Source organism: Pelodiscus sinensis, chromosome 6, assembly GCF_049634645.1.
Source record: "Pelodiscus sinensis isolate JC-2024 chromosome 6, ASM4963464v1, whole genome shotgun sequence".
Taxonomy (NCBI): domain Eukaryota; kingdom Metazoa; phylum Chordata; order Testudines; family Trionychidae; genus Pelodiscus; species Pelodiscus sinensis.
The window spans coordinates 95,328,681-95,347,943 of record NC_134716.1 but is presented as its reverse complement, the minus strand read 5'-3'; the positions used below and the strand labels follow the sequence as shown (position 1 = coordinate 95,347,943).

The 19,263-nt window shown below is 43.9% G+C and overlaps 2 long non-coding RNA genes across 6 annotated transcripts in view; one reads left to right on the top strand and one right to left on the bottom strand.

Moving 5' to 3' along the window:
* The window catches only part of LOC142829946 (uncharacterized), a 325,854-nt gene that overhangs the window by 93,549 nt on the left and 213,042 nt on the right, over window positions 1-19,263 (bottom strand). For 2 of the 4 annotated variants that reach the window (XR_012904896.1, XR_012904894.1), the window contains exon 2: window positions 17,186-17,229. The exons of the other annotated variants lie outside the window; for them this stretch is intronic. This is a non-coding gene — a long non-coding RNA (uncharacterized LOC142829946). The remainder of the gene's footprint in view (window positions 1-17,185; window positions 17,230-19,263) is intronic. 4 annotated transcript variants of the gene reach the window in all.
* Window positions 1-19,263, top strand: part of LOC106732876 (uncharacterized) — a 196,604-nt gene that overhangs the window by 114,447 nt on the left and 62,894 nt on the right. The window contains exon 6 of one of the 2 annotated variants that reach the window (XR_012904900.1): window positions 124-1,430. The exons of the other annotated variant lie outside the window; for it this stretch is intronic. This is a non-coding gene — a long non-coding RNA (uncharacterized LOC106732876). Of the gene's footprint in view, window positions 1-123; window positions 1,431-19,263 lie in introns of those variants that run through there. 2 annotated transcript variants of the gene reach the window in all.

The window sequence follows — 19,263 nt, the reverse complement described above, 5'->3', positions numbered from 1 at the left end:
GTACCCCGGAAAACCCCCACGGTCTAGACATACCCTAAGAGTGGCTAGACACGTTTTGAATGTCAGTCACTGACAAATGCAGTCCATGTGCCATGATAAAAATGTTTTTTGTTCTTTTCCCAGGTCGACTTTGGCTACAGTACTATATGCAGAATGATCCCTTTGCTACAGCAATATCACAGCTTGCATCTGTGGCATACATTAATGAAAACTCATGTTCAGATAATTAGGATTTGCAGTGTTCATAAGAACAAGCTGTCCTCATCACAGCCATTTTTATGAACTCTGCATTTATGGTGTAACTACCCCAGCACTCCCTCTGTTAATTAGTGAAATTGTCACTGTGTGTGATTTTCATTAGCCTGGAAGCACACATCTGCAATTCAGTGTCTATTTTACCTTGTCCATGCTGTGAAAAAGCAAGAGCTACCTTTTGTGCTTCCTGTTGTCCAATGCATTTAACCATTAGGTTATAAATTTGAGTCCCTGCTGGAAATACTGATTCCTTTTGGGAGCCTTCTTCTTCCCTCAACCATATGAAAAAGTACAAGGTCTTGACATGCTTGGGAACATTTGGAAGAGACTAGGTGGATGATAAAATCATGAATCTTTCTAGTCATTAATGAGATTTATGTACATGGGTTCCCATGCACTGCTTCAACTCTTCTACCTTCCCCAATGCTCATAAAAGGCTGGAAACCATAGAAACTGCCTTTGGGAGAAATGGCCAATTTTTTTCTCTGAATGTGTTGCTCTAACACAATTGTTACTGAAGGGTTAATGAAGGCTAAGATTTGAAAATACTGGGGCATAGGCACTTCATTGTAATATGTATATACGGGCCATTAAAAAGAAACTCCAAGAAAATATTGAGACACTGAAGTCACAATATGCTATACATAAGTTGCATAACCCTGACACTGAATCCAGATGAACTTGACACCTCTTTTGCACTTCCTCAATGCTGAGGCTGCCAAGGGCTGATTTGGGTCCTAGAACAAGTTAGAGCAGCCTCAAGGTTTGTTACACCATGTTGGGACAGCAAGAGCCCAGAAATACCCTGTACTCACCCCTACTTTCCCCCTGCCATATCTTCCTATGCCTCCTACTCTCGGAGTTGAAAGGTAGGGTGTTAGAGAACTGGCTTAAGAAAATGGCAGAATATCAAATGAAGGATGCAAAAGTAACAGGGAACCTAGTGCATTACCCATTGTTAGTGGCTAATGTCCCATTTACAAGGGTGATACACCTACTGCAGAGCAATAAAAGGTGAGTTACAGGCAATCTGTGCCATGCAGTTTCTGCAATTTATTTCACAGTCTGATACGATATAAAGCAGGCTCTGTTCCATATTGGAAATAGTTGGTCCTAATCCTGAACTGGTGTAAATTGCTATCACTCATTGACTGCAAGAGAGAATGAAATCAATTTACACTGGTTGAAAATCTGGCTCGTTGTTATTTTCTTGTTTTCTATGTGAAAATCAATTTTTGGCTAAGGAAAGCTGTTTCATGTATAGCAAAATTAAAGTGAACAGCAAACTTGTTTTATGCCATTGACAAGCCCACTTTTCGTGTGAGCTGTGTTATGCGCAAACTCGCTTATGGTGCTCTGCTGAATTGTAGTGCTATTTAACAATTAGAATGCCTCAACGTTGACTTAATTACTGTCAATGTGGAGAGAAGATGCTTTTTAAGAACTTTATTCGCTAGAAATCAAGATTACCATTCAAAGACTGCAGATGCTCTCAGGTAAATGTTGTTCCTTGGGGTCTAAGCATGCAAAATCAAAAGAAAAACAAGTAAAGGGAGATTGTGCTTTACTGGAAGCGATGGCAATTTTATTAAGAATTTTTTAACCCTGCTAATTTATGCAAAGCTGTGATTCAGTGTGGAACAGAGAATCAATTAGAATCAATTATTTCTTGTTTAATTACTTCAGTCTTGGTGAAAGGTGCCAAGTGACCATCACAGGAAAGTGAACATAAGAACAGCCGTACTGCGTCAGACCAAAGATCCTTCTAGCCCAGGATCCTGTCTAGCGATAGTAGCCAGCACCAGGTGCCCCCGAGAGGGTGGACCGAAGACAATGATCAAGCGATTTGTCTCCTGCCATCTCTCTCCAGCCTCTGACAAACAGAGGCCAAGGACACCATTTTAGCCCCTGGCTAATAGCCTTTTATGGACCTAACCTCCATGAAATTATCTAGTTTCTCCTTAAACTCTATTATAGTCCTAGCCTTCACAGCCTCCTCTGGCAAGGAGTTCCACAGGTTGACTACACGCTGTGTGAAGAAGAACTTTCTTTTATTCGTTTTAAACCTGCTACCCATTAATTTCATTTGGTGACCTCTAGTTCTTCTATTTAGGGAACTAATAAATAACTTTTCTTTATCGGCCCTCTCCATACCACTCATGATTTTATAGACCTCTATCATATCCCCCCTCAGTCTCCTTTTTTCTAAACTGAAAAGTCCCAGTCGCTTTAACCTCTCCTCATATGGGACCCATCCCTGATCATTTTAGTTGCCCTTTTCTAAACCCTTTGCAAGGCCAAAATATCTTTTTTGAGGTGAGGAGACCACATCTGTACACAGTATTTTAGATGTGGGCGTACCATAGTTTTATACAGGGGCAGTAAGATATTCTGTGTCTTATTTTCTATACCTTTCCTAATAATTCCTAGCATCCTATTTGCCTTTTTGACTGCCACTGCACACTGCGTGGAAGTTTTCAGAGAACTGTCCACGATAACTCCAAGATCCCTTTCCTGATTTGTCGTAGCCAAATTAGCCCCCATCATACTGTACGTATAGTTGGGGTTATTTTTCCCAATGTGCATTACTTTACACTTATCCACATTAAATTTCATTTGCCATTTTGCTGCCCAATCACTCAGTTTGGTGAGATCATCTTGGAGTCCCTCACAGTCTGCTTCTGTCTTGACTATACTAAACAGTTTGGTATCATCTGCAAACTTTACTACCTCACTGCTTACCCCTTTCTCCAGATCATTTATGAATAAGTTGAAAAGGATTGGTCTCAGGACTGACCCTTGGGGGACAGCACTAGTTACCCCTCTCCAATCTGAAAAGTTACCATTTATTCCTACCCTTTGTTTCCTGTCTTTTAACCAGTTCTCAATCCAAGAAAGGACCTTCCCTCTTATCCCATGGCCACGTAGTTTACACAAGAGCCTTTGGAGAGGGACCTTGTCAAAGGCTTTCTGATAATCCAAGTATACTATATCTACTGGATCCCCCTTATCCGCATGTTTGTTAACCCCTTCAAAGAACTCTAATAGATTAGTAAGACAGGATTTCCCTTTACAGAAACCATGTTGACTTTTGTCCAACAAATTATGTTCTTCTACATGCTTCACAATTTTATTCTTTACTATTGTTTCGACTAATTTGCCCGGTACTGAAGTTAGACTTCCATTTACTCACTGGCATCTTTCATACTGAAGTCACATTAAAACCTGGCAGAGCATTAAAACCTGGCAGAGCAAAGGGAATGGAAGTCACAATTCTCCATGCCACTCTACCAATATCCCTCAGCACTGCTGTGGTTTAGAAGGACCTTTTTGAGGGATGAGGAGGCAGCTGAGGCTCTATGCCCATGACATACTACATAATTTACTGCACCAGGATGATTGTATTACCTAGGAGAGATTTTTAAAGGCACAAAGTTGCCTAGTTCTTCTTGATTTTCTGTGGGAAAAAGGTGCCCAACAGTCCTTTCAACCTTTTGAAAATATCCCTTAGTCTGAAAGGACTTGCTGTTTATTTCATATTTGTTGTTTTCATAGTTCTATGCAACACAAGTCCAAGTATTCAGAATTGTACAAACAAATGGCTAGGTTAGATGTTCAACTAGTGGGTGAGGCTTTTTTTAAATAACTAACAAAATCATCCCAAGCACACAACTTTGTGATAATAAGGGACTTCAATTAGCCAGGCATCGGATCAGAAATAACACAGCAGGACACAGATTATCCAACAAGTTCCTGGAATATATTGGAGACAGTTTTTTTATTTCAGAAGATGGAGAAAGCAACTGTGGGGAGGCTGTTCTAGATTTGATTTTAACAAATAAGGAGGAACTGGTTGAGAATTTGAAAGAGGAAGGCACTTTGGGTGAAAGTGATTATGAAATCATAGAGTTCATGATTCTAAGGAATGGTAGAAAGGAAAACACCAAAATAAAGACAATGGATTTCAAGAAGGCAGACTGTAGTAGACTCAGGGAGCTGGTAGGTAAGGTCTCAAGGGAAGCAAGACAAAGAGGAAAAACAATTGAAAACAGTTGGCAGTTTTTCAAAGGGACATTATTAAGAGTGCAAGAGCAAACTATTCCACTACATAGAAAAGTTAGGAAATATGACAAGACACCACCTTGGCTTAATCAGGAGATCTTGAATGATCTAAAAATCAAAAAGGGGTCCTATAAAAAAGTAGAAACTTGGTCAAAGAACAATTGATGAATATAAACAAATAACACAAGTATGTAGGGGCAAAATTAGAAAGATAAAAACACAAAACAAGCTCAATCTAGCGAGAGACATAAAGGGTAACAAGAAATATTCTACAAATATATTAGCAGTAAGAGTAAGACCAAAGACAGGGTAGGACCATTCCTCAATGAAGAGGGGAAAAACAATAACAGAAAATGTGGAAATGATAACGGTGCTTAATGACTTCTTTGAATCAGTTTCCACCAAGAAGGTTGGTGGTGACTGGATGCCTATGTACAGTTGACTTCCGATAATCCGGAACCTTTGGGACCTAGGTGGTGCCGGATTATCGGATATGCCGGACTATCAGGAGGTACTATAAGCTGGTTATATGTATACTGTATACATTATATACTGTATATAAAGTGTTCTTAACCCTTTTTATTGTACATACTGTATACAGTATACTGTGATGTTTTAGTTTTTTTAACCCTTTTTGCTCAGTTCAGCTGCTACCGCTGTTGCCTTGTGACTCGTTTTTTGCCAAAGCTCACTCACTAGGCTCTTGCCATTTTGATGCCGGACTATCAGGAGTGCTGTACAATTGGATGCCGGACTATTGGAGTTTTACTGTAATATAACAGGTGGTCTAGGGCACTGCTGAGAGGGTCAAATCAGGGTAAATTGCTTATAACCAGGGCTACTTACAGACCAAGACTGGGGCTTCCCCTCTATAAGGCCCCAAACCAGTCACAAAGTACACTTTGGCTGCCAGTTGGGTCAGTAAGAAGTTACAGAAGCAATCCCCTTAGACACTCCAGCGTTACCCGTGCCACAACCAGCCCCACACTTTACATATGTAAGAGGTTATAAAACTAATCTCACCAACCCTGAGCAGGTTTTCCCAGTCCCAAAGGACCAGCCACAGTCTCAGGTCAATTTATACCTCAGAGCCTACCCAAAAGAGCACAATGTGCCAATTCTTTAGAAACTAAAATCTAAAGGTTTATTAATAAAAGAAAAGGTTGAGAGTAAGATTGCTAAAGAAAATACATTACATACATCAATTACCAAGTTCTTGATGCAGGCTATTAGCAGGGATGTAACAAACTGCCAGGTTATAGGTTGCTGGTTTACATCCTATATTAGGATAGGTCCACAAATCCTTCTGAGCCCTCTTTTCTAGGCAAAGGTGCATCTACAGAGGAGGGCAAGAGCAAAGACAAGATGGAGACACCCTCAGGATACTTTTATAACCTTGCCCATATGATGGGAAAATCCCTTGTTCTCCTGGGTGCTGGTTCCTCCCAAAATGGGATGATCGCATGACCACCAAACCAGTCTATGTCCTTTTTTAGCCAAGGAGTATTCAGATGCGTCAGGCAAGGGGACATAGTGTGCTCCTCAGGTGTCAATTGACATCCTGAGAGCCATCTCCCATGAAGCATTGAGCAAAGGCCTCTCATAGTAGGTGGTCGACACCTACTGTACCTCCCAGACAGAAAACATTTAAAATATGGATACAAAGCCTATATTCATAACTTTACAACCACAGATTGTACAAGTATAAGAGTAGCCTCGGCAGCACCAACATAGCATTAACTTTCATTTGACATCTCACATTGCCACTTTGTACCAAATTTGTGGCAAACACACAAATTTGGGTACAACGCTGCTCTTCATTAAAATCCAATAACATGACAGTCTAACACAATGAATGCCAGTGAAAATGGAGGTAAGTCCAGAAGTTGAAACAAGAAAATAAATTAAAAATTACTTAGCTCAGCTATGACCCTTCCTGGATAAGAATGACTTGGCTACAGTGATTCATGCTCTTGTCATATCCCGACTGAATTATTGCAATGCGCTCTATGTGGGGCTGGCTTTGAAGAGTTTTCGGAAGCTTCAACTGGTCCAGAATCCAGCTGCTCGAGTTTTAACTAATACTCGTTACACGGAGCACATTATGCTGGTGCTCCAGCAGTTGCACTGGCTTCCAGTATGTTTCTGGGCACAGTTCAAGGTCTTGGTTATGACTTATAAATCCCTAAATGGGTTGGAAATGGGGTATCTGAAGGACTGTCTCATCCTATACAAACTCACCCAGGGATTGAGGTCAGCTGAGGAGGCTCCGCTCTGTGTTCCTCCACTTATGGAGATAAGGCTGGTATCTGTGTGGAGCAGGGCCTTCTCAGCTTTTGCCCCTAGGCTATGGAATTCGCCTGGCACCAACGTTAGCACTGTTTCGGTACCAGGCCACGGTCACCCTTTTTACTCATGCTTTTATTGGTGTTTAGTTGTGTGTGTGTGTGTGTCCCCTCCTCATGAGGTGTTTTAGCAGGTTTTATGTCCCTCCCCTCTTTGGGGTCCCATATTTCACATTTTATAGTTTTAAAAATGTTGTAAGCCACCTCGAATATTTAAAATGGAGAGGCGGGGTAAACATATTTTAAATAAAGAAAGAAATAAATCACAAATAAAAATAACACAATCTAAACTGTTATAAAAGGGGAAGTGTCCATCATGCCGTCTGTCACAGAGAACATTTTAGAATACACTGGAAGACTTGAGTTCTAGAAAATGCCAGAAATATTATTCTGACAGTTTAGGGAGCAGACTGCAGTAACCTGGGGAAAGGGGACAACTCATTCACTTTAAATGGGCAGGAGGCTCAGTCAGATCGTGCCTGGGATCACACTATTTCCGGCCCCCTCACTATTCCCCCCCCCCACACACACACCTTCCTGAATGTCTATCATCTTATGCATGTGCAAGATCAGTGCGAGCCGTCCCATTACTCTGCAGTTAGTATCTGCCGGCTTCTGGGTTATCTCTCAATGCTGCCACATTCACCTCCAAAGAGGGGGCTTCCCAAAGCAGGCCCTTGCTGCAGACCCCCAAAGCATCCACGGGTCCAGTCTCCTTTCAATGGGCCCACTTCCCAGAGCTCATTGATCTTCGATCTGGCTTCCATCCCCTCTCCAACCTTTGCAACTGCCCAGAGGTGCTCACCTTCCTCCATATCCATTCTCACCTCATTCACCCCACAGGGACAGTTTCTGCCTCACTTGTCCTAGGGACTATTCTACCGAGATGCAATACAAAGTTTCCATGTAAAAGGACTCAATACAAAGCTAAAAACTTCAATGAGAGAATGATTAATACAGAGATGTGTCTACATCTGCTGCAGGGAGACACCTCTGCCTGCCTCCACTCTTGTCCCCCAGAGTCTACAGCCCCATTGCAAAGCAGAGGAGTGGAAGGAAAGAGGCTGAGGCCCATCAATGGGACTGAAGCAGTCATGAGCAAGCCATACCCGGGAATCATTCTCCTGTCCATTGCTGGTGCAGTGTTGCTTCAGGCACGCTGAAATGCAGTCACCTCTAGGGTGGGCTGGATAGCTGTTTAACACCTGCACAAGGTTTCAGGAAGGGCGCAGAGCGGGCTGCCTTCCTGCAGAGCCCCCATCAGAACTACCGTGCCCTCCTGGCTTAGGAAGAGAATAAACAGGAGGATTGGAAATTAACCCACCTAGTCTCGCGTCCCGTAGGCAGGGAATGAGCCATCTACATTAGGCCCCAGCTGGAGTATCATGTCCAGTTCTGGGCACCACATTTCAGGAAACGTGGAGAAACTGGAGAAAGTCCAGAGAAGAGCAACACAAATGATGAAAGCTCTAGAGAACATGAGATATGAGGCAAGGCTGAAGAAATTGGCTTTGTTTACCTTGGAAAAGAGAAGACCAAAAAGGGACATGAGAGCAGCTTTCAAGAATCTAAAAGAGTATCATGAGGAGGAAGAAAAATTGTTCTGCTTGACATCTGAGGTTAGGATGAGAAGCAATGGGCTTAAATTGCAGCAAGGGAAGTTAGGTTGGACATTAGAAAAAACTTCCTGCCTGTCAGGGTGGTTAAACACTGGAATAAATTGCCTAGTGAGATTGCGGAATCTCCATCACTGGAGATATTTAAAATCAGGTTAGATAGACACCTGTCAGGGATGAGCTAGGGAAACTCAACTTTGGAAGCCCCAGGGGCCACACTGATACTTACAGAACATGCTGAGGGCCTCAACTTAAGTGTGGTTGCATATGCAAGCAAATATATACAAATAGCTTCTCTGACACTGACAGGTATGAATACAAAGATTAAGGCAAGACTACACAACACACAGGCCCCATTTAAGTCAGTTCTGCTGATATTAATAAAATGCAATATTTACCCGATTTCTACCTATGTGACAGCACTTTTCATGAGCAATGACAGTCCAAGAATTTAACTACTGAAACACACATCAACAGAAGATCATTACACTGACTACTTTTTTGTTTCGGCTCCCACTCGCCGGCCACGTGTTGATCCCCACATAAACCCAAACTGCACCGCGGGGCACCAACAAACTGACCGTAGGCAGCATACCAAGTTATTAATAAATATTTTATAAACCATAACCTTTTCTCTCTGCTGCCATGTCTCCTTTCCTTGCGCCATCATCTCCCCTGGTTCCTGCTGCCCCAAAGTCCTCACTCTCCTCTGCTGTCCTGACTCCTACCCTTCTCACTGCCCTCAGCCCTCCTGCAACCTGCCCCCCTCCACCAGCCCTTCTCTCCCCCTTTTGCCCACTCCTCCAGTAGCCCCACTCTGATCATGTGAGCTACCCCTCTTCTAACACCTTTCTCTACACACTTGCCCTGCCTCTCTCCTCTGGTACTGGTCCCTCCCCTGCAGGTGTCTGCCCTTCTGCTTCACCCCAGAATCCCCTGGCACCTGCACCTTCCCTTAGCCCTGCACCCTCCAGGTGCCTCCCCCTTCCCTTACTGCCCCTGCACCCTTTTTCCCTGATACCAGCTGTCTCACCACTCTCTGCCCCATTCCCCTCCTGCCCCTCTGTGCCCTCACACATGCCTTGCTCCATCCCCAACTTTCTCATGCTCACCCCTGTTTTCAAGCCTTCACTCAGCACCTCCCCCTCTACCCCCAATGCCCTTCCCCTCTCCTCTCCTCTCCCAGCATCACCCTGTCCTCCCTCCCACTGACACCTCCCCTCCTGCCCTTTTCCTTATTGTCTGCACTTGGCCCCCTGGCATTTGTCTCTCCTGCACACCTGTCTCTTGGTGCCTCCCTCTTCCAAACCTCTTCTTCTTCCACCTCTCCCCCTCTGCCTCCTCTCCTCCGCCCAAGCCCCCTTCCTTCCCCTGCCGCCGTCGCCGCACGAGCCTGTTTCCTACCTTCTGCCTTCTCCATTGCGGGGTTGGAGTCTGCGCTCAGGTCCCGGAGGCTGAACCCGGAGCCAGCGAGGCCCCGCAATGTGCTTCCCAGGAGTTTCAAAATCCCATTCCGTGACGTCATGTGACTGCCCGGGCGTCCTCCCCACCCACGTTCAGCGCCGCGCATGGACAGCAGCAGGCGGCGAGGAGGAGCTGCGAGCGGCAGGGACATTTCAGGGTCTAGGGGGATGCTCTGGGGGCGGGGTAGGAGGACTCGCGGAGGACCCGCTCCTGGCAGAGCCGGAGAGAGACCCAGCTCCGCATAGTGGTGGAGCATGGCCCCGACTGTAACTTGCTGGCTTTTCCGGGTGCAGGGGCGCGGGGCCCCCTTAGGTGCAGGGCCCGATTCGGATGAATCGGCCTAAGGCTGGCCTTGGGAGCATGGAGGCTGAACATGTGGCACAAGGAGGTCTCACAATAGGACACGACATTGAGCACTGGGATGACAATGCAAGGACCCATGTGCCTTATTATAGCAGCACTGCCTCTTCAACAAGGCAGAGATATCTCGTGCTGCTGCTGCCCACCTTTGTGGCTGCAGCAAGGCCTCCATACTGCCTGCCGCCAGGAGCGCACCTCTCCCACTGTCCCAGACTGGCACAGGGCTTCCCGCTTCCATGCGCCTTTTACCTCAGCTACTCAGCCACCCCCATCTCCTTCGCCCCATCCACCAGGGAATCTCTCAGGAACCAGATCCCATGTCCCCCATGTATCCTGTCACCATCCATGGCTATCCCCCTGTGCGGTCAGGCTCCTGCAGTTCCTGCCACGTTCAATGCAACTACTCAAAATGGCAGCCGTGCCCGAGTTGGGCCTCGCGAAGAGTTGCTGCTGGCCACCAAGAGGGGGCTCACAGCTTTTGGCACTCTCACCCCTTGCCCACACCCGTGCTCAGGGGTGGAGGTGTCTGTCCATCCCCCGGGCCCGAACTACTGCAGCCACCTCCTCCAGGTCATCCGGGTATGCTGGGCTGTGGCTAGTTATAATAATAAAAAATAATAATAAAGGAGTTTGTGGCACCTAAGTCTAACCACCTACAATATACAAGGTCTTTTGTTTCAAAGGAAACAATTCTAAAAGCAATGTTTATTTTGAAATGTTCAAATAAGTTTTCTTCTAAGTGAAAGACAAAGAAATCAGGAAGAAAAAGTTTCTAAACGGATTTTTTTCCTCCAAAACAATCTGCAAACAAATTACCTTCATCAGCATTTCCAACATGTTCCAACCTATTAGTCAATCAGTGAGATTCTTTTATCCTTCACCTAATGAACAAACGTAGCAATGAAGTATTTCACTGCATCAATGAGGAGTTTGCAATCACTTGAAAATGTACAAGATGGTTAATAGCAATGGGGGCTTAAAGAAGGTCTCTGAAGTGTGTGTGGCGGGGGAGAGAACTAACATGAACACACTCGATAATTCAACACCCTGTGCCAAGAGAAAGCTGATGTCAGCTCTTACCACTTTAAAGAACAGTCCTGCAGTGGAATTTGTCAGCAGTGGGTGTCACTCTGGGCACTGGAATGAAGAATGTGTAGGGAAGGGTTTTGTTTAAACATTTTGGGTGACATCATGGCTCCACAGATGTCAGTAGGAGCTTTGTCAGTGATTTAAATGAAGCCAGGACTCCCCCCTGTAAGTTTTCATAAAGTGGAGTAGCTAGCTATTTTAACTTAACATTTAAATACACCTGAAACTATTCCCGCTACTATATTTCATACAGCCAATGTACCTTATTACTGCAGATACATGAAAAATATTGTTTAAAGAAAAGCTTGTAAAAAAGATCCCAGATGACCATTTCAGTCTGAACAAGTGGCAAAAGACTATGTTTAGTGTACCGAGTAAAGATTAATGTTTTAGTTATTTCAATGCCAAAACATCCCAAAGGTATGTTGATACTAATTAGTACCTCTGTGGATTTCTGGTGTGGAGTTGTTGCCCAGCTTTGGCTGATGTACAGCAAAACCTGCAGATCTCCAGTCGTATGACACTCCCTTGGATTAGCTACCACCATGATTAGGTCAAGACATGTCTTGCAAATCCCCATTTGTCTACTTCTACAAGTTTGGGACCCTTTATGACTGTTTTCCTTCCCCTTTGTCCATCTCGTTTTTGTACAACTGCAGGGGGAACACCTAAAATGGGCTTGCAGCTAATAGCACGTGTAGAATTTTCCTTGAAAAAATAATGAAAACAAGTGCCTGATATGTTTGGGGGAGGTTCTTAAATTGGTACCAAGTGGTAAAATGGGCCAATTTATAGTGTGAGGGTAGAAATCATCCAAATCTTATTGGCTTTGACCAAAGGTCAGGAACATGTGGCAGTTTCATTGGAGCAGTTGTTGCTGTTATATGAAAATAAGAATGAAATCAGAATTTGACCCATCATTTCTAATTTACCTTTAGTTTGGAAGTGATAAAACCTGTTCCTACATTTTGGGCCATGTGTCAGGGGAAAACAGGCTACTTGCTCTAGACCAGCTCGGAAGGAAGTTCAGCCATCTTATATTGTGACTTCCCCTTGGGCCATACTCCCACAAGGACAAACCTGTGTTGGTGCCTCCTGGGTATGACCGTGGCACATTCAGTACTCTGTTTCATGTCATGAGCTCCCCACAGCAGTGAGTCCATCTGAACAGGACATTTGGGGAAGCCTCACATGCCCCCCCGCAAAGAGGGTGTGTGCCCTAGTTTTCCACAGTCAGCAGTGACTCACATCCAAGGTTGTAAAATAAAGGGGTTAATTACTCACATGGGACACAGAGTAGAGCAGTTCTAGTAAGCACAGAAAAGAAGGAAGAGTCAGCAAAGTCCAACTGGGGAAGATCCAGAGCCCTGGTCTCTTCCTGTGAGTTCCAGACCAGGAGACTGACTAGCTGCCAGCCACCTACCCTCAGCCAAGCCCAGTTGCCTTTCCTCTGTCTTTTGTCTCTTTCCCAGGAAAACTGGTCACTTATTTTGCCTTTGTTCTCCAGCTTCAGTTACCTTGAAGAGGATGGGCCACGGCCATCAATTGCTAAGATATAGTGGGTCTAGTCATTGTCTGGGCACAGTCACGCTTACCCTGTAAGCATCTCTGCAGTGATTACACACCCTTGTCCCACCTCCTACTGACTTGTGCAACATACAAGGGAAATTGAGGCACACATTTAAACACAAGATTAAAAATGGCTCACTTTGTCACACCATTCGCTATAAAAAAAACAAAAGATTAAACCCATGTATTGACTCCATCCCTGCATGTTGCTGCATTTTGTATTTAATATAGTTGCCAGCTTGTGTTGCATTTGGTATACTAAAAAGTCTTTAAATCACAAGCTACAGACATTCATAAACAGATGCCTGAGGTACATTCTTCGCATCAAATAGCAGAACTTTGAGGAGCTTTGGAACAGAGCAGGAAAAGAACCACTTGACGTTCAAATCAAGCGAAGAAAGTGGGGATGGCTAGGCCATATTCTCAGAAAACCATCTTTCAGTATAGTCTGTCAAACTCTCACATGGAACCCACAAGGAAAACGCAAAAGAGGAAGACTTCGTACAATGTGGAGAAGATCTACTGAGATTGAAGAATGACAATTGGAGTATTCCCGGAGTTGGTTAGAAGTTTTGTCTCAAGACAGAGTGAAGGGAGGGGACTTGTAGATGACCTATGCTCCATTTGGAGTACAAGGTTTTAGTAGTAGTAGTTGTGTTGCATTAGCACATTAAAACTAACAAGGCTTAGTTATTTGGGGTTTTCAGTGGTGCTCAGCGTTAAACATGGCAGTGTAAACTAAAAAGGTGGGTTCAAATAAGAAAATGCACAAATTTTACCCGTATCTGTTGTATAATTGAACTCCTAAAGGTAAAAGAGGTTTAAGATGTGGGAGGAGGGCGAGGGAGAGCTAAAGGGCATTTTTCTGCTTGTGTGGGTCCCAGCTGCAGATGGGAAGTGGGATTTTGCCCTTACATGTTATAACTAATAGCAGTTCATAGATTGTTTAATCAACAGTCAGAGTGAGCAACAAAGAAAGGAGGCGATGCAATTATTGTGCTTCGTAATATGACTAGCATTCAATGACACATTGCAGAAGCAGCCAGAAATAACATGGAAAAGGTTGTTCACAGAACAGATTGCATCGTGAGCTCCTGCTCTCAAGCTTCAGATGCTGCAACTCAAGTCTCATTCCCGAAGTGAGTTCCCTGCACAGATCCTGGCTCCCACTTAGGCTGGCAAGCTCCCCTACCCCTGAGGATAGGACATGTGTGTATCTTGATATCCACCTACTTGCTACCAACAGGAATAGACATTGGGGGATCCCTGAGGGAGTGATGTGGTGCTGTTGTAGTGATGCCTAGGTAGTGCAATTGTTAATGGGAGACCCATGCTAGCACTGGAGTCATGGTTGTGTGATGAAGGCTCCAATGTTTTTCCTGGTCTGTTATTCATGTTTAGCACCATGCATCCTCTCAGACATCTAGAACACTTCTGTAGGGAAGCCTTTGTTTTTTGTATGTACACTTGCCTGTGCCCATTCCCTGCAGATGCAGGCAGCCCATGCATGCATGCCCTTTAAATAGTGTCAGCATTTTAAGCAGATTTTTTTACACCAGGTGCAGTAGCCTGCTTGTGAAATTGGCATATGCAGAGATGGAGGCCAGGTAGAAACCTGATTGGAAAGTTAGCCCTTAATCCACAGAGGGCTCATATTTAGGATTTTTTGGCGGGAGAAGGGGATGTAAAGATAAGTGAATATAGGAGCCTGAGTGATGGAGCAGTAGATATTTGTTCATTTCATCTGCTAACGGTCACTTCCAGGCTCATTTTGAGCATAATAGTGATATACTAAATTGCAAAGGTTTCAGCCTTTAGTTTATACACAAAAGGGCTCTATTCTGCTCTCCATAGCTTGCCCCTAAATCTGTCATTGTATTTCACAGGTATGATCAACTTTAAATGGAGCTACATATGTGATCAGGTTCTGTACAATGTACGACTGCTTTGGTGGAGCTATTCAGATGCTTTTCCCAGTAAAACATTTTTGCTTAGTTGATTGCAGCTTAAATCAAGGTGCATATTTTGAATAGGTGCTTCCCTTTGAGATTCAAATAAAACCTTGGTTTAAAAGGAGAGGACTGACTATCTTTGAGCAACAGATGAGAGAGCTATTGGAAAAATTCTCAGGTAATTAACTGCATCAAAGAGGCCTAATGTACCAAGTTAGTGGCCAAACCATTCAATGCCCAAGTACCACCTAGGATTGCCAGCTTTCTAATCTCTGAAAACTAAACACTACAGCTGGAGTGCATCAGACTGTCCCTCAGCCCCCTGTGTGGCCTCTTCCCCTCTTAGGTCCTCACTGCTCTACCCCTGGTTCCTGAGGCCCAGCCCCTGCCTTGTCCTCACTCTGTCTCTTCTCCAAGGTCCAGCCCCTACTAACTTCTGTGCGCTCTTCCCCCTTGTTGCTCATGGCTCTTCCTCCTCCCTTCCTCATCGCTCAATCCCCTCCACCTCACTCCTTCATCCACAGCTGGGCTTCTGCTGTTCCAGGGATGGGATGGGATCAGTAACTGCTGATACAAAGCATGCCTGCCCATGAGAGGCAGAAGTGGCCCCAGCTGAGTAGGAGTTGGTTCAGGTTGATGACCCAATGCTTCCCCCTGCTCTCAGTAATTAGACTTCTGGGCTGTGTCTACATTGGCACCCTTTTCCGTGAAAGAGATGCTAATGAGACATTTCGGAATTGCAAATGCCACCAGGGATTTAAATATCCCCCGCGGCATTTCCATGAACATGGCTTCCGCTTTTTTCCGGCTCGGGTTTTTGCCGGAGAAAAGCGCCAGTCTAGACAGGATCTTGCGGAAAATAAACCCTTTTCCGCAAGATCCCTTATTCCTAGTAGGAGTTCCTAGTAGGAATAAGGGATCTTCCGGAAAAGGATTTATTTTCCGCAAGATCCCATCTAGACTGGTGCTTTTCTCCAGAAAAACCCCGAGCCGGAAAAAAGCGGCAGCCATGTTCATACAAATGCCGCGGGGGATATTTAAATCCCCCGCGGCATTTGCAATTCCGAAGTGTCTCATTAGCATCCCTTTTCCGGAAAAGGGTGCCAATGTAGACACAGCCCTGGTGTCCAGTCAGAACATCTGACTGGCCAATGCCAGGTTCCCAAACAGGACTCTTGGCAACCCTAGTGCTGCCTCATTTACCTCGTTCAGTTTGACTGATCTCCAAGCGTCCCATGGAATATTGGTACGTGAAGTGATGTCACTGTGCCACACTGTAATATACAAGTCATCACAGTGGAGTTACTAATAAACAGCCTAATCTGACTCCCCTTTTACTCTCTATATTCTGGATGATAAATGTTATAAAGAACACTGCTATGTACTTTTAGAAGATTTTGCTAACAAGGACTTAATTTATGTGCATCAACTCAGGTAACTTGGATAGGAAGGCATGAGAACATAAGTCATTTGCACACTTCACCAAGTTTTCCTGGTCTCCATCACGTTTTTTTCCATGTACCTTGCTTTAAAATTTGAATATTCCCCAAGAAAGAATTGTTTCCTTTGTATGACATTTAAAACCAAAAAAAAAAAAAACCCATCCCTGTGTACACCTCACAAAGACAGGCTGGAGCCTACACTATTATTAGTTTCTCCAGATGTATTTAAAAAACCCTGTTTTGCAGCTCTACTTTTTTTGTTCATAAGAATGAAAATGCAAAATGAGAGAACAACCAGCATCACCACATGCAAATTCTGTGTCAATGGACAAAATAATAATTTACAATAGACTTTTTATATGGAAAGTTTGTAAGCTATGTAACATACAGCACAGACTGGGATAGACCCCAGCCTGTGCTCTGAGTGGAAAGCTACCTTAACAAGATGTCTGAGGGTAGAAAACCTGTGCCTCCTCACACCTACCACAGTCCCATCCCAGACTGCATAACTGAAAAAAAAAGATACCTTCAGTTTAGCTAAATTATTCTGAGTGCTGACCTGTCTGCCACAGACCCAAAAATTTGGAGAGTGCAAAGGAGGCTTAAAGGTGCCTTTTGACCCAACTGCATCAAATGGTTCTCTGGCACAGCTGAAGTTCCAGCCCTGAATATGTTACTTATATTTCTTTTCAGCACAAATTATTTTAATGTACACCTGATCACCGGCAGTAAAGGCCAGAAGAGTAAGTGTGGCTTTTGGGTTAGCATCAAACTTAACAAAAACCATCCAGCTCTAGGAAGTGAGGGCTCTTCCTACTGGACAGGACCATTTCCTCTCCAATTCTATGGCCATTTATTTTCTTCCCAAGAAAGAGCAGCAGCATTACTGTTTCATTATTTATTCAATAATTGTAAAAAAAAAAAAAGTTAATGTTTACAGTATATAGTATATAGCCAAATTTCGTTCACAAATTCAATTTGCCGGCTTTAATAAATCACAAATAAAGCATGGAAAAGGAAGCATACTGTACCTGTGCCCTCCTTGCCGATTTAAAGTGACATTCTCATATATTTCCTAAAGCAAAAAAGGCAGCTACTTAACATTCTTGAACATCAGCTCACAATATAATCAACAGAAAGACTAACAAAATATATATACAAGTTCATGAGTTTTTGTGGGCACCACCCACTTATCAGATGAGTTGGATACCACTGGATTGATTTCTGTGTGAAGTATACAGTGGATCATCTGCAAATGGTAGAAAATAGGCAATTGCCTTATGTTAATCTATGTAGCTAATTACCAGTGATGCTCAGGAAGTAGGCCTACTTCAAAGTCAGGACAATTGCCTGTTCAGCTAAGGACTCCAAGCTGTCAAAAGAAGGTCTGGAACTGTCTAAAAAGCTGGTGGATCCTGATCCTTTTTATCTCAGAGCTGACTGATGCTTTATGCAGGGGAAGCTTTAGTCATAAACCTGATACATCCAGTTCCATCTGGATCACATTTGATATGAACATTGAATTATTATCTATGGACTAGTTCTGAAAGAACCTTTTGCAACTACAAAGCTTTACCATCACTACTAGGAAAATGATCTTTGAACTCTAATCATGTCTGCATGTATTTTGATCTTTTAACCAATATTCTCTCTTTTCTTTTTTCCTAGATTTTAGTTTAGTTCATGAGAATTGACCACAAGCCTGTATTTTAATATGATCTAATAAGAATGTTAATTAACCTGGCATATAATGCCTCCTATATTTTGATATTGGTAACACTTTCTTATATGATGAATAAAATTTTCAATAATCATCATATTTGCCTTAGGTGTCTGGATGGAAGCCCAAAGCTGGGTTACTTTAAGGGAATTGTGTTTTGACTTTGGGGTAATCAGCTGGGTATGTCTGCATAGCAGAGCTAAAGTCGAATTAAGCTAAGCAACTGCAACTATGTCAATTGCGTAGCTTAAGTCAAAATAGCCTAACTTGGCTTTTGGCATTGCCTATACAACAGGAAGTTAAAGGAAGAACACTCTTCCTTCATCTTCCCTTACTCCTTGTGAAATGAGGGTTACCGTGAGTAGGAGTAAGAAGTCCTCCAACTCAACATGTCGAAATAAAAGCTTGGAGGGAAGTTAAAGACTAATCGACTATCCAATAAGCATTTGCTTATTAGATAGTCTTTTGATTAATTGACTAGTCAATATTCCCCCGCCCCCTTGCTGCTTCCATGATATAGAGGCAGCAAAGTGGGGGGGAAGGGGTACTTCAAAGTGGCAGCTGACTCCGGGTTCCAGGACTGCCCAGCTGAACTCGGGCTCCTAGCGGCATGCAGTGTAGCATGGAGCCATGGGTTAGCGGGGACTGAGAGTCTCCAATTGACCCCAGGCTCCATGTCTTTGAAATGCACAAGAGCCCCCGCTGGAGACTCTTGTGTATTTCAAAGCAGGAACACTGTGTGCAGCTCGGAGTCAGCGGGACTTCCCCCTAGCCCTGGGCTGTACGCGGAATTCTGCATTCCTCCTTTGAAATGTACATTTCAAAGGAGGAATGTGGAAGTGCCTGTCAACTAGTCAATGAACCACATTTTAACATCCTGGCTGTGTCCAGACTCAGGGGTTTTTTCGGGAAAAGTAGCCTTTTTCCGAAAAAACTTCACCTGCGTCTAGACTGCAGCTGCGTTCTTTCGAAATTAAATCGAAAGAACGCGGCTTTTCTTTCCACGGCGGTAAGCCTCATTTCACGAGGAAGAACGCCTTCTTTCGAAAGTGCTTCTTTCGAAAGAAGGCGTTCTTGAATGTAAATAGGGCTTCTTCAAAAGAGAGCATCCAGACTCACTGGGTGCTTTCTTTCGAAAAAGCGGCTTGCTCTTTCGAAAGTTCCGCGTGCAGTCTAGACGCTCTCTTTCGAAAGAGGCTTGCAGTCTAGACATAGCCCCTTAGTGTAGACATGCTCTTTTGTTATTTCGGAATAATGTTAGTTATTCCAAAATAAAACTGCTGTGCAGATGTACCCTTAGGTATTATAGAAGCTGTGTTGAGTCTAGCTTGGTGCATCTTAGTACTGGAATGACCACCATCTTTGGAGCTTATCTAGCCCATTCTTTGC